This window comes from Tupaia chinensis, unplaced genomic scaffold (assembly GCF_000334495.1).
Source record: "Tupaia chinensis unplaced genomic scaffold, TupChi_1.0 Scaffold145870_1, whole genome shotgun sequence".
Classification (NCBI taxonomy): Eukaryota; Metazoa; Chordata; class Mammalia; order Scandentia; family Tupaiidae; genus Tupaia; species Tupaia belangeri.
The window spans coordinates 4,051,016-4,070,162 of record NW_006205727.1 but is presented as its reverse complement, the minus strand read 5'-3'; the positions used below and the strand labels follow the sequence as shown (position 1 = coordinate 4,070,162).

Here is a 19,147-nt window from a genome sequence, read left to right as displayed (position 1 = left end):
AAAAAAACAAACAAACCTGTGTTTCTGCCCAGCAAGACTTTAGCATCAAACAGCACTCACTGGAACATGACGAGAACATCCTGAGATGGCCAGAGATACCTCATGCTATGTCTTCGTGTCTTCGTTAAGATATTCTGGCCCCTGACATTGTCCTTTGTCTTCTCATAAACGTACCTACCTACTCATTTTCCTCAATGCCTTTCATCATTTTCCTATTTTTCCCCCTAGGATTGGATGAAGATCCTTTCTCATCCTGTACTACCCCTGGATCTCCAGATTGACAGCCTGATAAATAAGAAAAATAATCACATTGACTCAGAACTAAGGAACAGTCAGTCCTGCATTCTGTTTCTGAAAGTTTTATGGTTTATGGACAGTTTACAACTTTTCCCAAGACTAGCTGAGTATTTAATTTGGATCTGTCACTTACGAGTTTATGTTATCCTTTTCTGGAAGGAATATTTTGAAAGATGATTTTTACCTTGTTATTGTCTGATTCCAAAGCCTATGCCCTTAGCTTCTGTGCTATCAGGGAACATTTGGGGGCAGTATTTCTAGGGTATCCCAGAAATGACACAAATGATATCTAAATCCCTCCTACTTATTTGTCAAACTGTTTTCCAGTAATAATACTTGATATTGAATACTTAAGATACATTGTGAACTATTTTAAGTGTCTTGCATGTATTAACATACATATTTCAAATAACTTTATAAGGTCGATATTATTATTTTATATATGAAGAAAATGAAGCACAGAGAAGTTAAGTAACTTATCCAAGATCACAGAACTAACAGGCTGTGGAACCAAGATTAGACCTCAGGAAATATAGCTCCAGAGCCCATATTCTTTTTCTTTTTCACAAGTGAGAGAAAGAGGGCACATGTGCACAAGATTCTCCAACAAAGTCTTATCATGGCGTGATCCTCTTCACTCCACTCTCTTACTAGTCAGGGCACATGTGCACTTCTGGTATGTTTCAGGTTGACTCTGGATCCAAACCTGCGGTTGGCCATGTGGCTTCCAGCACTGCAGATCGGTACGCTACCACTTGTACCACCAAGCTGGGCCTGGAGTCCACATTCTTTTTTTTTTTTCTATTTTAAATTATGATTTCTGATTTATATATAATTGATGTACATTATTGTGTGCTACCATATGGTTTTTAGAGCCTACATTCTTTTTTATGAAGGAATTTATTTATTATTAACTTGACCAGAGAGACACAGAGGGAGAGGAAAAGTGAGAAAGCAAGCTGCCAGGTCCAGGACTTGAACCATCATCAGCCATGTAGGACTCCAACTCTTTAACCACCATGCTACCTGCTGGCCGCTAGAGCCTACAGTCTTAATCACTAAATTTTCTACCTCATAAAAAAATCATGCAGGTCTACACTGGCACCGACATTAAATGCAGATGCTATCCTTGATTTTGGCACTCTTTCGCTTTTTCTTTTCTTTTTAAAAAATTGACAGAGGATATATGCACTTGTCAGAGAGAAGAAAAGCACCTCTCTTCTGTGGCATGTGTCCATGTCACAATCCTTTTTCTTATATTTCTACATTTTGTCAGGATTTGGGGGATGCATACACATGTGCCCAGCATGTTTTTCAAGTCACCAGGGCCAGAGTTTGAACCGTGGAAGGCAATGTAGGACCCAGTTTTTATGCACAGGGCTTAGCTGTTGTGATAAGGAGATTGACCCTCTTTTTTTTTTTTTTTTCTTCTTTCATCATTGAGCAAGCAAAAAAGAGAAAGAAAAAGAGAGAGACAGGCACCCCAGCAGGCTCATAATGCTGAGATCCAAGCCCCACCCTCAGCCAGCTCCAGGTCATGGGCTCAACTGGGGTGTTCAGGGAGGTGTCCGGATGTGAACTCTGAACCTTCCCATGAGGGCCAGACTCCTGGATTATCACATTTTATGGTTGTGCCATTGTTCAACTCCAGGAACTCTGCTACTTTTTAGTGAATACATTCTTACATAGATCCAAATTTACCTTTTTCAGCTTAAAATTAAAGAGTTCAATTGAGACTTGAAATGAAGACCAAACGTATATTCTTTCTTCTTCTTCTTTTTCTTTTCTTTCTTTCTTTTTTTTTTTTCTAGGTTTTTGCCTTAGGGTGTTTACACTTGCTGAAGACACCCGCAGTTAAGAGGAAAAGTGAGAAATCACCCCTGGGGCAGGGCGAGGCAAGGGACGGCCAGGCTGCAGTACCTTCTCTTCCATTCTCCTCCCAGGACCTCGGGCATGCACACACACACACACCCAGTGTGATTTTCAACACACAGGGTTTGGGACTCAAAATGCAGTCAGCCATATGGAGTTCAGCTATGCCATATGCTGGTCTCCCCAACTTATTTTCTAATACCTCTTGTTTGCACAGTGGAAGGAATGGAAATAGAGATATGGGCTTAACAGCAGTTTCAGTGCGAGGTAACAACAGAATACTTTGTGCCTATAGACTTGGGCTTTGAAAATGTATTGCTACATGCTTATTTTCACAGAGTGCAAAATAATGACAGGTACCATTTACTGAGCACTTATCAAGGGCTGAGTATTGAGCTTCAGTACTTCCTAGACACAGAGTCATTTACCCCTCAAATGCGTAGCACTGTCCCCCCCCCTTTTTTTTTGAGAGGTTTTTGCTATAGGGCATGTGCGTTCACCAGAAAGAGAGAGACAGAGAGACAGAAATCAAGAAATCACCCCCCAGGAGGAATGGCCATGCCACAATTCTTTCTCCTCCATTCTCCTCTCAGGATCTTGAACACGCATGCACATGCGCCTGGAGTGAATTTAAGCCGCCAGGTCCAGGACTCGAACCTCGGGAGTCCAGTGACATAGACATTATGCCAACTGCTGGTTGCACACTGTCCCATTTTGCAACAAGCAGTGGACTGCAGGAAAATTAGGCCTGACCATTTGACCCTGGTTCATCAGTTAACTCGAATGAATGAGAATACATTGCCATACAGTTTCAATGCCATAAAAAACAAAAAACAAAACAAAAAAACCCTCCATTCCCAGCTTCCCTAGCAGATAAAAAAATAAATAAGTGACCCTATGAAGGTGACCCAGAGACAATTTTTAAGAGGCTCACATTGAAATTTTAATTTAAATTCAGTGTAAATTACTATCTGGTGAAGTCAAATGTCTATCATGGTACTGAAAGAGGTGACAAACCAGCTCCTGTCACAGGGCTATTTACTGAGGGGTGTTAGTTCACACAGTGTCATGTATTTGTAGATGGATGGCCAAAACTGGGGGCCAAAAGAAATTGCAAAATTACTTTTCTTGTGGCTGCTTCACTAACTACTAGCATGAAAATATTGTCATATTTAATGATACTGGATGAGATTCAGAGAACATGGAGAGGGTAAAAGGAGTTAATCCAACAAAGAAACATAATTACATCAGTAAAAAAACAAACAAAAACAATAATTTTGGGCTAGCAAGTGGCATAGTGGTTAAGTTACCAGGTTCCCACATGGCTAACTGCAGTTCTAGTTCCAGACCTAGTGGCTTGCTTTCTCTTTCTCTGTTTCTCTCTTTGGTGAGTGCATGTGCCCTATAGCAAATTTTGAAAAAAAAATTAAATAAAAAATTATTTAAAAAAAGAAAGTAATTTTAAAGAAAAATTATTTAAAAAAAGAAAGTAATTTTAATGTCCCATCTTTTAGGACCAGCAGTTAGCGTAATGGCTATGTCACTGTACTCCCCTGTAGTCAACCGTGGTTCGTGTCACGCCAGGCGTGTGTGCGTGCGTGCCCAAGGTCCTGAGAGGAGAATGGAGGAGAAGGGATTGCGGCGTGGCCATCCCCCCTGGGGAGTAATTTCTCGCTCTCTGTCTCTCTGTCTCTCTCTGTCTGTCTGGTGAGCGCACGCACCCTATAGCAAAAACCTCTCAAAAAAAAAAAAAAAAAAGAACCTTCTGTTGTTTTACGCTAGACCCTATAGATAGGAATAAAGGAATGATTTTAGAATAATCAACTTATTTTCTAACAATGAAGGGCTTATTCTTTTGATAGCTCTACTACTGAAATTCGCAGTAGACATATTCTGAAATAACTTGTCCAGTTGACTTTCTTATTTTTAAATCATTGCTAAAACTCAGACCGTCTTATGACAATGTCTCACAGACTTAAAAGAAAAACTATATATATTCAGAAAATATTTTTGATTCTATTATTCAAAACTCTTACACAAGAAGACTGCTAGCTTCAGTTCAGATGTATGTACATGGAAGGCTTTGAAAACCCCTGGAGAAAAGCAGCATTCTCTGAAAGCACACAGCTAGAGGTGGCCCCTTGGGCAGCTGTCCTGCAGGTAACCCAGATGGGGTGCGAGGGCAACCCAGGTGAGTACAGGACTAAGCTGGGATGAGAGTAGATGTAGCTTAAGTTCAAGCTGAATCTTCTTTGGAGTACAATTGATCTTGCTTCACAAAGCTTCCTTCCTAGAACCATAGAAAACGGGCTTATGGGCTACTAGAGAACCCCCAGATGACCTGAAGTTACCTTTTACAGCAAGGATTCCTTCCCTAACCACACTTTCAGAGCAGATACAGAATTGTTCGCAGTACCATAGGGCAGACGGCAATATAACCTATGTGTCCTGATTACCTTAGTACCATTTTGGGAAATCTGCTAAATAGGGAAAAGTCCACCAATAGCATTTGGTGCTAACAACAATCCTCTTGGAGTTCACAAGCCTATCACAGAGCAAATGGACTCCCTGGGCTCTCTGACATCAGAAGAGTGGTTGCCATCCTACTGCAAAGCAGCCTGGGACCCTTCCCATCTCCTAGCACTCTGGAGAGGGTTCTAGAATCAGGGACTATTTAAGAGCCAGACACAGAGAACTGGCTTTGGAATCAGCTCTGAATTCAAGACTTCGATGAACTAATTAGAGCCGTGCAGACTTGGTATAAATTCCCTAACCTTTGCATCAGGGATTAGGCTGGTCTGCCCTGTTAGGAATGTTGTGAGGATTAAACAAAAGACCATCTGTGAGGTGCTTAACCTATGCTTGTCTCTCCGTAAACTCACGGTGAATAGGGAAATCACGGTACCACCCTTGCCCTCATTTGAGACTTCAGCAATTGGGTAGAGATGCTGAGCTACTGAACGAATGCTAAAAGCAAGTTTCTGCAAGCAGTCCCAGAGAAAAACTGGTCACCTCAATGCTCTTCCTGAACACAGTCTCTGCCCAGCCCATACCAGCTCACAAGGCAATAGTCCTTCCTTCCATGTGGACATTCACTCCATTTGGGACCAGCAGTTGGCGTAATGGCCATGTCGCTGGACTCCTGTGTAGTCAACCGTGGTTCAAGTCCTGGACCTGGTGGCTTAAACTCACAGGTGCATGTGCATGTGTGCCCAAGATCCGGAGAGGGGAATGGAGGAGAAGGGATTGTGTCATGGCCATCCCCCTAGGGGGTGATTTCTCACTTTCTGTCTCTCTGTTTCTCTCTGTCTCTCTGGCGAGTGCCTGTGCCCAATAGTAAAAATCTCTAAAACAAAAGAAAACAAAACAAAAACAAAAACGAAACACATTCACTCCATTTCCAGGTTGATAACTGAAGTCCAGAGTAGGGGTGAAGATCCTTCCAAACTCCAGGCCCAGGAATGTCTGACTGCACAGGTTTGCAGCACTGTGGTTAAGACTGAGCATGGACTTTCAATTCAGACATGAATAAGAATTATCTCCCCTCCATTACTTATGGTTGTTTGTGAGCGAGGCCAATTTAATCACTTTGAACCTGCTTTCTTGTTTACACAAAGGGGATAATACCTAATTGAGGGTTGAAAGGATTAAATAAGATAACATTTAAATGCAAAATGCTTAGCACAGTAGTTGGCATGGGATAGGAGCTTAATTCATAACCACTGAGTCCAATTCAAAAAGTGGTAGATAACTGCAGTGTTTTTGGTGCAGAGAAATGAGCAAAGCAAGTATGTAAAAATGGGAACCAAAAGATAAGTTTGAGATTGGACTCTCTCCACACACTGAGGAATATCCATTCTGTATTTAGAAGGTAAATCTCAATAGGCTTGTGGAGCTGTGCCTCACGGTTTATGTATTTTACCTACTCTAGCTTTCTTATTCGTAAGAATGATTTGTGTCAGGAAGGTGTACACTATTTAGAATAATTTCAGACTCAACGAGCTTCCTGTCAGGTAGAAAGAACACAATTTTTGAAGATCTGTAGAATATTACTATGATGTGTACATGTGTACACTGGTATTCTTTCTTTTTTTTTTAAAAAAAAAAACAAATTAGGAAAATAGAACTAGGACAAAAGGAACACAGGTGAGAGAAGCAGTGGGTGGCAGAGGAGAAAGGAAATGCAGGTCGGTTTGAGCCAACTTGCCTACCTTTTTGAAGCTTCCTTGGGTCTGAACCTTTAGTTTCTCAGGTTTATTCACGGGCATGCCTTCTAAATAGGCTTCTCAGGAAGCCATTGATGAACTGGTCAAGACCACTTACTGCCATTGGAAGGGAATACGAATTTGTCATGAGGGGTTTAAAATGTGGTTGCCGCTTCCTTTTGCCACGGTTATTAAAAAGCAATAGTCATTGCAATACGGTGTGACTACTCAGCCTGCCTGCTTGAAACACTCCAGGTAGATAAATATTTCAATTATGATTCACCTTCCCTTTCCTGTTTTGATGGAACAGAGACTGAACCATTGCTGTCAATAAAAAGCTCGAGTTCCCAGCCGGCGAATTCGCGCTATAATGACAGCCTAATTGGTTGACGCGCAGGTGGGATTTCCTGTCGCCATTTTAAGGAGACACCACTCCTCTGCAAGCAAGGAAGTGCCCAGCCAGTTCAAAGAGGCTGTGCTTGGAACGAAGAGTGAGCAGAGAGAGGGAAACAGGTCCACTTGCCTCTGCCTCCCTCCCTCCAGCTCCCCTGCCCCTAACCGTCCCCCGGACTCGGAGGGCCCCGGTTCCTTTTAACCCCCACGCGCCAGGCCTTTCCGGCAAAATCACGTGGGTCTCGGAGCGCGGCAAGAGCAATCTCCTCTCCCGCCTCTTCGAGCCCAGGCAGGTGCTCACTCCGAGCTCAGCAAATCCTTCGGGTCGCATCACACCTTGTCCCCAAAACGGGTCCGCAGCTCTGATCTCTGCGAGCGTCGGCGGAGTCTGCGGGTGCTGGATCAGAAGAGCGGAGGCCCCTCCCGCTGCGGGTTAGAGACAAAGGGTTTTCCAAAGTGCACAAGCGCCCGGCTCCCCTGGCCACTTAAGTCCCCTTCCCGCCAACCCGAGCCGTTTGCGGGCAGTCCCGGAACACACGCACCGCTCCGGGATTGCTCTCATCTCTAGGCCCTGCCAGCGACTCCCGGGCCGCGCTCAGACCCGCCACTCCGCGCCGTCCTCCCGGCGGCGCCCTTCCCACAATGCAACTCCCCTCGCTCCTTCGGCCCCTGCTGGGCACTGGCGTACCCCAAAATCCGGCCCTCCCAGCCAAGCGCATCGTCCTCCTGATCCCCGCTGGTGCTCCTTCAGCTGCCTCACTTCCACCCCGCGGGTTCCCATTCACTGCTCCGGCCGCAGCTGGGTTCTGAACCCGGCGCCGGGCCCCAGGAGGGCGCGGGGCAGGTGCCCCGGCAGCGCGCAGCCTCCGCTCCCGGTGCCACCCTCAGAGCCACCGGCACATGCACACGCCACCACCCGTCCCTCACCCCTTCCCCGATGCTCAGGCTCCGCCAGCCGCGGTCTCTACATCTCCAGCGAGCGGCGAGAGCGAGGCAGCGAGGCGCGGCCGCCAGCAGTGACACCATGTGACGGGCAGGGCTCGGTGACACGCAGCTTTGGTTAAAGAGCGGGCGCGCAGGAGCGGAGGAGACGGTGCGCGGGACGGGAGGGATGGCCTGACTTCCCCGGTTACACCGCCCTCGCGAGCCATGGATGCGGAAGAGCCCCGCGCCCCCCAGTAGGAGAATGACTGCGATTCGAGACCCTCAGCGCCCGAGCGTGTGGCCGTAAGTGCGCGGCTGGCGAGCAGTGGGTGGGGGTGGTGGGGGGAGCTCTGATGCAATCGACCTGGAAAGGAAGAGGAGAGCCAGGCGAGCGCGGGCTGGGGCGGCCACACCACTCCGCCTGAAGGTCGCTGGAAACCTCCGCCCTTCTTCCGCGGAAGTCCGCGGAGCCAGCCGCGCCTCCTGCCCAGTCCCGGCTGACTCGGCCACCTCTCCCCCGCCGAGGCTGCCAGACCTTGACACAAAGGACATCAAACGGCCAGGGATAAGAATCCCGGAAGGGCGGACACCTAGACGTCTCCTTTTGCCACCTTTCCCTTTATCCCCGAGGTAAGGCCACTGAACGTTCCCAGGAGGGTGGAGGGAGCGGCGGCGGGGAGCGAAGGGACGTTTGAGATGCGAGAGGAGGCGGCGACCGAGAAGTCACCCGTGCCGTCGCGAGCGCGACTCAGCCGGCGCTGGCGGGTTTTGTTTTTAGGAAAGGAAAAGTCCAGGTCCCCTGTTCTCCCAACGCCCGCGGCTGCGCGCGGAAGTGCAAGGGCCCCTGACTGCAGCTTTACGTGGGCCCTGGCTTACTTTTGGGGTCTGTTTTCATGGTGGCGAGTGTGGCACTAGATCCGGTTACATTTCACCAGTCAGGGAATACACGGGTCTGGACAGAGCGCGACGGATGTGAGGGCGCAACGGCGTATCCGAGTGTTTGAATCCCGGGCCTTTGCCGGGGTGCACATCCTGTGTCCGCAGGGTCCAGAGGAGAGTGTGCAATGTCCCCGGGGTGCGGAGCGTAGCCGGCGGGGACTTCCGGACTGGCTGGCGGCTGGGGTGAGGAGGGCAGGGCACGAGGGAACAGAGCACGTTTGCCGCCCCTCTCTGTAACGGGGGGAGCAGGGGGGATGCGGGAGAAATGACTAACGGGCGTCGGTCGTGACTCATGGTCCTTTCCCGCTCTCAAGAGACTCTTTACGCAAAGAAGAGAGGGGCAAAGGGTGCAGTGCTTTTCCGAGAGCCGGATCCGCGGGAGCCGGCAAACAAAAGGCCAGGGTCGCACGGGACCCGGGAGCGGATTGCGCTCGCCTGCAGTCCCACCTCCAGCCTCCACCCCAGCACCTCGCTCGCGTCCCTAAACGGGGCCGCAAAAGGCCTTCAAACTCGCGGGTCGGTGCCTGGAGGAAAGCGCGCCTAGACCCTGGTGCGCGCCCCGCCCTCGCCGCTCAAATACTTTTCTTGCCCAGCGTCAGGGCCCTACGCAGCCACCCGGTTACCCCGCTGCCTGGCCATGGCTTCCCTGCGGACCGCGGCCCCTGGGCTTGTTCGGAACTGTGGGCCAGGAAGGCGCAAGTGCATATGGCGGCAAAAGGAATTTCGCGGTAACCGCGTCATGCGGTTCCCAGTGCCGTTCACAGGCTGCCTCCGTCTGGGGAAGGTGGTGCTACAACTGACAGTCCTTTGTGTCTCGCTCTGCGGCAGAGACCCCGGGTTTTTACAACCCTGTTTCTCCTCTGGAAACGTCACTGTCGCCAGGATCATGTACTTTCTCAGACGAATCCATGGTGATGGATGTAAGAGTGAAAAAGACCACATTGCTAGGAAACGGTATTTACATGTGGAAGGAGAGTTTGACATCTCTGCAGTGGGTTTCTACGGTTCTTAATGTAAGGGGGAGGAGGAAATAAATTTATGGTTTGCAGAATGCAGGGCCCAGCGAAGCTGTAATTTGTCACCTTGATAGAAGAAACTGTGCAACTCGTGCTTTTCCTGACGTCAGAAGGACAACGGAAATAAAACCTGAGCTCGGTAGCTGACTGGCCTCATTGTCAAACATCTCACACCGAATGGGTGCTCCCCAAATCTATGCAAATCATCAAGTCTAGGCGCTTCTGTGGTGTAGACCCCTGGATTTTAGGTCCACTCCATCCTCAAAAAGGTTTTAATACTGAAAGTCGCTTCAATTCTCAGAATATTTCTGTAAACAAATGAAAAGCAGCCTAATTTGGTTTGAGGTCTTAATTGTAATAAGGTTAGATTTTTTTTTTTAATTCAATGCATTCAGTGTTTCTTAGGGTTTCCTATGTGGTTGGCAGCAACTAATTAAGTTCGTACTTCAAAGAAGCTTCCATTCTGGTGGGGGAAACACTAATATTTCAGGTATTCGGAATGCAATGAGAAAAAATAAACAGGATCATGTGATGTGGAGAATGTCTGGGATACAGTGATCTACCTGGAGGGCCTGTGTAAGGGAGTGACATTTGTCTTAGGTCAGAATGATAAGGGATCAGCTCTCTGAGTGCAGAAGGAATGGAAAAGACTTACTATATACTCTGCTTCGACTATAACATAATTTGGCAGATGAGACTGATAGATTTAAAAGGTTGGGGTTCTTTAAATGTATCCTGTTGCTTCTGTACATTTTTTATGATCGTAGCGAATTAAGGCCCCTAGATAAAAGGAACACTGTACTTAGGCCTGGCATCTGGTTATTGTTTTTCTTGTCTTTTCCTCCCCCTGGGTGACACTTGAGGGCAAAAACTGGATCTTACTCATTGTTCTCCTGATGGCAGCACCAACACCCAGTAGCTGCTTAAGAATATTTGTTGGATTGAGATATTGGCCAAACCTTCTCATTCATTTCTTTGTATTGTTGGTCATCCCTTCCTTTCGGCATCTCATTATTCATTCCTCTTCTAAGTTCCCTATTAGAGTCTAGTTCTACTTTGCTTCTCTTTCTCACCTACCTCCCTCTCCATTGCTTTTTTTTTTTTGAGAGATTTTCGCTATAGGGCGCGTGCGCTCGCCAGACAGACAGAAAGCGAGAAATCACCCCCCAGGGGGGATGGTCACGCCGCAATCCCTTCTCCTCCATTCTCCTCTCAGGATCTTGGGCACGCAGACACACATGCCCGGCGTGAGTTTTAAGCCACCGGGTCCGGGACGCGAACCATGGTTGACTACGTGGGAGTCCAGCGACATAGCCATCGCACTAACTGCTGGTTCCCCCTTTCCATTGCTTTTAAAGTTTATTCATTTTGTGAGAGTGGGGGAGACATAGATTCCAACAGGATCTTGCTACCCTCCCCTCAATCTTCCAGCAATACAAGATCAAGGGGGTCCCCCCACCCAGAATGTTCAGGTCCACCTGGGATCTAAGCCCTGGGCCTTCCTATGGCACAGATGTGCTCTATGGCCTGGGCCCTTCCCCATTTGAGCAGTGACTAAGCTCTTTAAAGTGCCCCTTAAACCTATCCTCTTTCTCTGTTCTCACTGCCTAAGTTTAGGTCCCTGTCACCTGACCTAGACATAGCAATTAAAGTAATGTGTTGGGACATGAGAATCATGAAACAGATATGGAGGTGCCCTGAAGCACCTAGCAGTGGGAAGAGGCGGTTGTAAGGACAGTAGGCAGTGAAGGGTGAAGTAGCTAGCTGATGAGGGGCAACAACTTTCTACTTGGTCTCTGCCATACCAGGGTCTTTTCCCCTAATTCAATCTCTTCCATGAGATTTATATTTCAAAAACTCAGTTCAGGGACCAGCAGTTAGCGTAATGGCTATGTCGCTGGACTCCCATGTAGCTGACTGCAGTTCGAGTCCTGGACCCGGTGGTTTAAACTCACGCCGGACGCGTGTGTGTGCATGCCCAAGATCCCGAGAGGAGAATGGAGGAGAAGGGATTGCGGCATGGCCATTTCCCCTGGGGGGTGATTTCTCACTTTCTGTCTCTCTGTCTCTCTCTGTCTAGTGAGCGCACGCGCCCTATAGCGAAAACTTCTCCAAAAAAAAAAAAACTCAATTCACAATTCTTTTTAAAGTTATTCATCTATTTAATTCTATTTGTTATTATTTTTTAACATGACCAGAGAGAGACAGAAAGGGGAAGCGAAAAAGCAAGCCTTCAGGTCCAGGACTCGAATCATGGTTGGCCATGAGGGTAATCCCAGTGCCTTAACCACCATACTCCCTGCCAGTCCTCAGTTCACAGTTTTTAAAGAGCTTTGCTTCTGAAAACCTCCTGTGGGTTCCCACTGCCTAAAGAGACAGTCTGTAAATTCCTTAACAGGGCACTCAGGACCCTTCACAGTTGACTCTTCACCTCTTTCCATCTTTTTCTCCTGGTAGTCTCTGTCTCCCAATTTACCCAATGCCTTCCCTGTCACCCCTCTACCTCAGTAGCTCTGTGGGTTCCAGGCTGTTGCCCACCAACACCCTCTATTCGTGAGGGCCTAGCACAGCTGCCCCTTGCCAATCTCCTAGAAGAAGTGTCCATTGATCACCTCTTCAGCATTTTCATAATGATTTGTTTAATCTTCACTTTTTGCACTACTGTTATTCCAAGTGATGGGAAGTAGAAAATAAGGGCGTAGGCTGTGAATCTAATATAAATGTATTAATAGTACCAGGTCTCAGCTTATTCACCTAGGGACTTGGGCAAGTTGTTCAGCATCCCTAAGTTTCAGTAGTTTTCATTGTTGGATGAGAACAATGCTGGTGATGGTGGTGGCAAGGGCAGCGATGCACATCTTACTGAGTTATCTTGAAGATTTAATTAAGATAATAGAGGTGAAATGTTTGGCACCATGTCAGCACTGTTTATATTAAATTAAAAGGGATTTCAGTTTTCTCGTATTTCAGAGAAGAGAAAAGTTGATCAGTATGATTCCCCTTACTTTTGAAATACCATGACTACTAAATCTTTTAGAAATATTTTTCTGAAAATAATATCGTAATAGAAACTACCTAAATCTTTTCAGTCTTGGAGAGAATATGCATCTATGAAAGGTGGCATGGGGGTTGGGGTGTAGGTGCATAGAAATAAGCACATTTGAACTTGTGATAGCCCGACCGGATGGCACAGGAGGTAAGGTGCCAGTGTGTGATACTGACGCCACACAGGGGCCTGGGTTTGGATCTGAGGCCCATCTTAACATAGTGGGCACTCATGATCCAGGCAGCCTGAAACTAGGGGACGATTACAGCATGGTGAGCCCTGTCTAGGGTACTGCCCGCTCCCATCAAAATAAATAAACTCAAGCCAGTAGGTGGTGTGGGGGTTAAGGCGGCCAGATCCTGCATGGATGACTGTGGACTTTGAGTCCTGAACCTGCGGCTTGAAAAATGTGCTGGGAATGTGTGTGTACATGCCTGAAATCCTGAGAAGAGATTGGAAGAGGGATTGTGGCATGGCCATCCCCCCTAGAGGGTGATTTTCTGCTTCCCCTATCTCTCTCTGGCAAACTAAAACAACAAAAATAAATAAAATAAATAAATTAAAATAAACTTCAACTTTGATAGATTTCAGAAAAAGACACCTTAGTACAGCGACCCTAAATTGAGACTTCTAAAAATATTGTTATACAGTCACATGCCACACAGTGATGTTCTGAGTAACAACAGGCCACATACACAACCATGGTCTCACAAGCACACAGGCTATCAAGTGTGTTCTAGGCTATGGTGTGTAGGTTTGTATACATGCACAATGACAAAATCACCTAATGACGCATTTCTCAGAATGTGTTTCTGCCCTTAAGTGATACACAACTGTACTGAATTCTGAAATCTGATCACGTATTCATTGTCTTTGAGTGACGACCTGTGTGTCGGGATTAGTATTAATGGTAGAAGAGTTTAATGACTTGGAAGGAAACATGGTTAGGGAAAGGAGTATTGGTTTTGCAATCAAGACACCATTTCAAGTGAGGTTACAATGTGTCTTTGCTAATTAATTAATAGCTAGCTGGGTACCCTTGAACAACTCATTTGACATTTATCTCTGCTTTATTTTCTTATCTGTCCAATGCTGATATCAGTACCTGATCTGCCTGCCTCACAGAGCAGCAAAAATACAATCAGGAGAGAGCTGAGAAAATCCATGAACAAATTAAAAGAAAAAGAAAAAAACTCTTCAAGATCATAGTCATGTGGACTTAAGCACATTAATGTGTAGATTTAGAAGATGGTTTATATTAGTTATTGCCAATTCTAGCTTCACATGAAATTCACCTGGGGTCTTTTAAAATTTTTGTTTTGATTGTTTTATTCTTTTTTTTTCCCCCTTTAAAAATTTTGCTATATGGCATGTGTGCTCACTAGAGAGAAAGAAAGAGGGAAAGTAAGAAAGCACGTCTTTATGAGAGATGGTCATGCCATAAGCCTTTCTCCTCCATTCTCCTCTTGGGATTTTGGGCATGCAGGCTTACCTGCATGATGTGATTTCAAGCCAGTGAGTCCAGGACTCAATTGCATAGTTGGCTGTGTGGATCCAGCACTTTAACCATCACACCACCAGCTGATCATATTGTTTTATTCTTTCTTCATGATAGATTCACCTGAGAGTGAGAGAGAAAGGAGACCCTCCACAGAGTCTGATTGCCAGCATCTCCTTCCTTCAGTCCTTCAGACTGTGGGATCTTGGGCACTTGTGTGAGCGCCCAGCATGTTTCAGGCTGACCAGGTTTGGACCGTGGTTGCCATGTGAGATCTAGTTTCTTTTGAGCAAGCACATTACCACTTCATCCGGGAGCTAACCCAAACCCGGAATGTTTTGTTTTGTTTTGTTTTTAGGTTTTCGACATAGGGCACCTGTGCTTGCCGGAGAGAGAGCGACAGAGAGGTGCAGAGAAAAGGGAAAGTGAGCAATCACTCTCCCCCCAACCCCTAGGAGTATGGCCACACCACAATCCCTTCTCCTCTAGTCTCCTCTCAGGATTTTGGGCACGCACACATGCCTGGTGTGTATCTCAAGCAGCTGGATCCAGGACTCAAACCTTGGTTGGCCATGTGATGTGGGAATTCAGCATGTTAACCACCATGCCACCTGCTGGCCCAAAACCTGGGGTCTTTTAAAATCTACCACTGGAGCCAGTGGTTAAGGCAGCCATATCCACATGGCCAACTGTGCAATTTGAGTTCAAGCCTGTTGGCTTTAGAAATATGTCAGGGTTTATGTGTGCGCATGTGTGTGCCCAAAATCTCGAGAGGAGGGAGAGATGAAGAAGGGATTCCACTGTGACCATTCTTCTTGGGGGGTGGGGGGTTCTTCCTCTCCTCTCTCTCTATCTCTCTCTCTGTTTCTGGCAAGTGTATGTACTCTCTAGCAAAAACAAAAACCTGTCACTGATCCAGCCAGCAGATGGCATGGAGGTTAAAGTGGCATGGATGACTGCGCACTTCAAGTCCTGGATCCAGCTGCTTGAAAAACACACTGGTGCAGGCATACACGTATGTGTGTGCCCCAAATCCTATTCAAAGAGAGGAGAATGGAGAAGTGATTGGGGTGTAGCCACACCCCCTCTCCACCCCAAGGAGTGGGGTGCTTCTCACTTTCCCTCTCTCTCCCTCTTTGTCAGTATCTCTCTAGGGAGTTCACATGCCCTATAGCAAATTAAGACAAAACAAAGCAAAAACTATCACTGACCAAACTCTATCTCCACAAATTCAGGTGTGGTTGGTCTGGATGGAGCCCAGACACAAAAACGTTTTAAAAGGGGAGTGGTATGGACAATGGTGTAGCGGGAAAACGTGATGCTCTGCCAGGCTGACTCACATGGGGAGGATTTGGTTTGCTTTCAGAGACCTCCATGAATTCATTGGGCACACTCATACACCCATGACCTGGGGCTGGCTGAAGCTGGGGGTGGACTGTGACATCAAGACCTGCTGGGGTCCAAGCCCATAGTGTACCAGTTAAGTGCTTTACAAAAGAATCTGGATCCCACATGGCTCCAACAGGGTCTGAGCCCTTGCCCATCAGCTTGAAAAACAGACTGCAGGAGTGTGTGTGCCGAGGATCCTGACAGGATAGAGAAATGGAGGAAAATGGATGGCTGCATGGCCAGGTTCCCCTGGGGAGTATCTCCCTTTCTCTCTCTTTCTCTCTCCCTCCATCCCCGTTTCTTGTGTACATGCACACGTCTTTTAGCATTAAAAAGAAAGAAAAGGAAGGGGAAAAAAGAAACGAAAAGAATGTTGTGTTAGTCTGACCATTCTACCAACCAGCCATTGCCCTGTCACATCTCTCCCTCTCCTTGGGCTTCCCTACTACCTGAGCAATATTGAAATTAGGCCAATTAATACACTGGCCTCTAGGTGTTCAAGTGACAAGGAGAATTGCAGGTCTTCTACTTTCAGTCAAAAGCTGGACACGAATCAGGGCGTGGTGGCACACAATTGTAGTCTCAGCTACCTGGAGGCTGAGGCCAGTGTGGGTAATATGGTGAGACTCTGTCCCTAAACTAAAACAAAGACAAAAAGATTCTGCTGGAGTTGCGTTCTCTCTCTTCTCTTTCATGGAAGAAAGAAAGAAATAATAAACTAAACTAAAAAATAAAAAAATAAAACAAGGAACAAGGACAGCAAATAAATATCTGGGGGTGATTCTGATATGCAGTGGTTTGTATTTAAAGCAAAGCAAACAAAACAAAATCAGAAATTCAATACAGACCTCCATATGGTGCTTGATAAAGTCCTGGTAATACCGAATTTATGAGTGTGCCTAATTTTCCCCCTGATTTTACTAAACTATCCAGGTGTTGATGTCATGGAACTATCGCCTCAGGTTTCAATTTATAACCTGAATTTTCACAGGCATAGAAACCTGTCAAGGGATACGGCCAGGGCCACATAAAGATTTAATGCATAGATCCTAGTTTCCATCTCTAAGCAGTGGTGAAGAAGATTGGAAAAGAAAAAGACAATGGAAAGAAAAAGGAAAGGAATAGCCTATGGGCCAGAGTATGGAAGGGAGAGGGTCTGAACTAGAGAGAGACAGGGCAGAACAGAGAAAAAGTTGTGCCTGACTTATTGAACTATTTTTGTTAAGTTGCAAATTTGTTTAGGGTCAAATTAAGTATGTTGGCAAATTTGTGTGATCTATACTTTCTTTTAAAGTTGTTTGGGATTAGTTACCAACATTTAACTATCAGAATTTCACTTAAAAGCTGGCTCCATGGCACAGTGGTAATGCACTGCTCGAAAGACGGTGGATCCCACACGGCAATGGTGATTTGAATCGCTGGCCCTGTTGGCCTGGGACACACCAGGCATTTGCCCAAGATCCAGAGGGCTGGAAGATTAGAGGAAGGGAATTGCGGAGTGACCAGACCTAGCAGAGGCTCTTCTCTCTCGCTCTCTCTCTCTCTCTCTCATTCTCATGTGTACAGCCACATACTCTTAACATGAGTAAAGAAAACAAAATTTAAGAAAGAATTTTCTTCTTAAAATCTGGATTCCTGGCATTTCTTTCCTAAAAAAAAAATAAATAAATAAAAGATCTGACTCATTCCTACTACTAGCTGGAGGAAAATAGATGGGACATGTGTTTTCCAGTTCCTCATGCCCAATGTGCTCTGCTCATTTATCTTGCCTACCTGGATACTGGTGCCATTTGCTTTTAACCTCTGATCTGAGTCAGTAGATCTTAAGACTGGCTACCCATTAGAATCCCTGGAGAGTATTTAACATAACTCTGCTTGCATCCCATCCTGGATCAAGTGAGAAGGAAACTTGTATGTGTGGTGCCCCCTCATCTCTGTAATTTTTGCGAAGTTCCCGGGTACCGCTGGTGTGCTAAGTGAGCCGCTTAAAAGATTTGTCTACAAGTCCATCTTCTTGTCTTTGAAAGTGATTTATTAAGAAACAGTCTCCAGAATCATTACTTCAGAAAACTTTGGAAGTGAGGGAGATCTCTGAAAGAGCATCAGTTAGTCCAACCTTCTGCCAGCTGAGGTGGCAGAGACCTAGAGAAAAGAAGGGACTTGTGCAAGGACTAAACTGTAACTTGGTATGGCATTATGAAGAGTCTTTTGTTACATTTTTCTCTTTTTGAATAAAGGTATATTTAAATTTTTTTCTTTTTATAAATGATCCTCTTTAAATGCACCACTTTACGGTGCTTTAAAGTTCTCAATATTTTTGTTTCTCCTAAAGTACTTTGTAAGGAGTTAACTGTCATAGTCAGCTAGCACTTGGCAACAAACAAAATTCCTGTTCATTGTTTTTAGTTCAACAGAAATCCGTCATAAAAAATATCATCAGAACAAAAACGTGTATGTGCAAAGAAAAAGAATTTCCTCAAAGACAGAATTATTCCAGGCTGTTTTCACCTACCTTGGTTTTGTTTTGTTTTGTTTTTACAGTTTCCAAAGGTTCTATTGCTTTAGGAAAAGCTGATTAATCCTCTTTCTTCTAAGTCAGTAGAATGAAGATTTGTGTCCAGAAGCCCTCCATAAATTTTTAGTAATTATTGAAGTCCATTTTCAGTTTATGAGAGTTTTCATTTTTTAAAATATTCACACTGCTCAAATATACTCACTGTTCTAACCAAATTAAGCTTAAAGTGTGTGCATGTGTTTTAATGTAATATAGTCTGTTTGCCTACATCTAGTGTTACAGCTTGACTTAACTTCTGAAGTTTATTGGCATTTTCTGTCTTAAAATCATAATAGTTTCAAAACATCTGAATATGGATAGATTAATTCCAAGCCATCATCCACTTACTGATAATAGTCATTTCAAAGATCACGTGGCTGCCAAAATAGAAGAGAGATTATTAGGGCAGGTGTTGGGGCACTGCAGACAAGATAGGGTGGGGTGGACAATCTACTCAAGGAAGTTAGCGGCTTATCTCCGTGCTCCACACAGAACGGGCAGTTATCACCCAGGGAGCTTCCTCCAGCACACGGCTGCTCACTCAGCACTACGGGCATCTTGGGCCAGGTGACTGCTGTATCCTGTGCATCTGATGGTATTCAGCAGCATCCCTAGCCTCTCTCCACTTAATGCCTACAGCACCCCTTCACTAGTGACCACCAAACATGTCTCCAGATATTGCCAAATATCTCCTAGAGGGCAGAGGAACAAAATTGTTCCTAGTTGAAGTACTACTGGTGTAATGGCACTCTTTCTCTGGACTTTTAGAAATCAAGCTAAGACATCTTTTTACTTATTTTTTTAAAGAGGTTTTTGCTTTAGGGTGTGTGCACTCCTCGGAAAGAGAGATACAGACACAGTGAGAGGGAAAGTGAGAAATCATCTCCCAGGGAGGATGACCGTGCCACAATTCCTTCTCCATTCTCTTCCCAGCATCTTGGGCATGCACACACACATGCCTAGTGTGATTTTCAAGCCACTGGGTCCAGGACTTGAACTGCAGTTGACCTTGAG

The 19,147-nt window shown here is 45.8% G+C and overlaps 1 protein-coding gene and 1 long non-coding RNA gene across 5 annotated transcripts in view; one reads left to right on the top strand and one right to left on the bottom strand.

Annotated features, from left to right (window-relative positions):
* The window catches only part of LOC102495608 (uncharacterized), a 28,567-nt gene extending 21,400 nt beyond the window's left edge, over positions 1-7,167 (bottom strand). The window contains exon 1 of the long non-coding RNA XR_337413.3: positions 7,104-7,167. This is a non-coding gene — a long non-coding RNA (uncharacterized LOC102495608). The remainder of the gene's footprint in view (positions 1-7,103) is intronic.
* Positions 7,168-7,486: 319 nt separating this feature from the next.
* Positions 7,487-19,147, top strand: part of SLC38A1 (solute carrier family 38 member 1) — a 78,763-nt gene continuing 67,102 nt past the window's right edge. For 2 of the 4 annotated variants that reach the window (XM_006168562.3, XM_006168560.3), the window contains exon 1: positions 7,487-7,994. The gene's annotated coding sequence lies outside the window, so the exon portion shown is untranslated. Of the gene's footprint in view, positions 7,995-8,014; positions 8,322-19,147 lie in introns of those variants that run through there. The other 2 variants (XM_006168563.3, XM_006168561.3) reach the window with 1 other exon arrangement.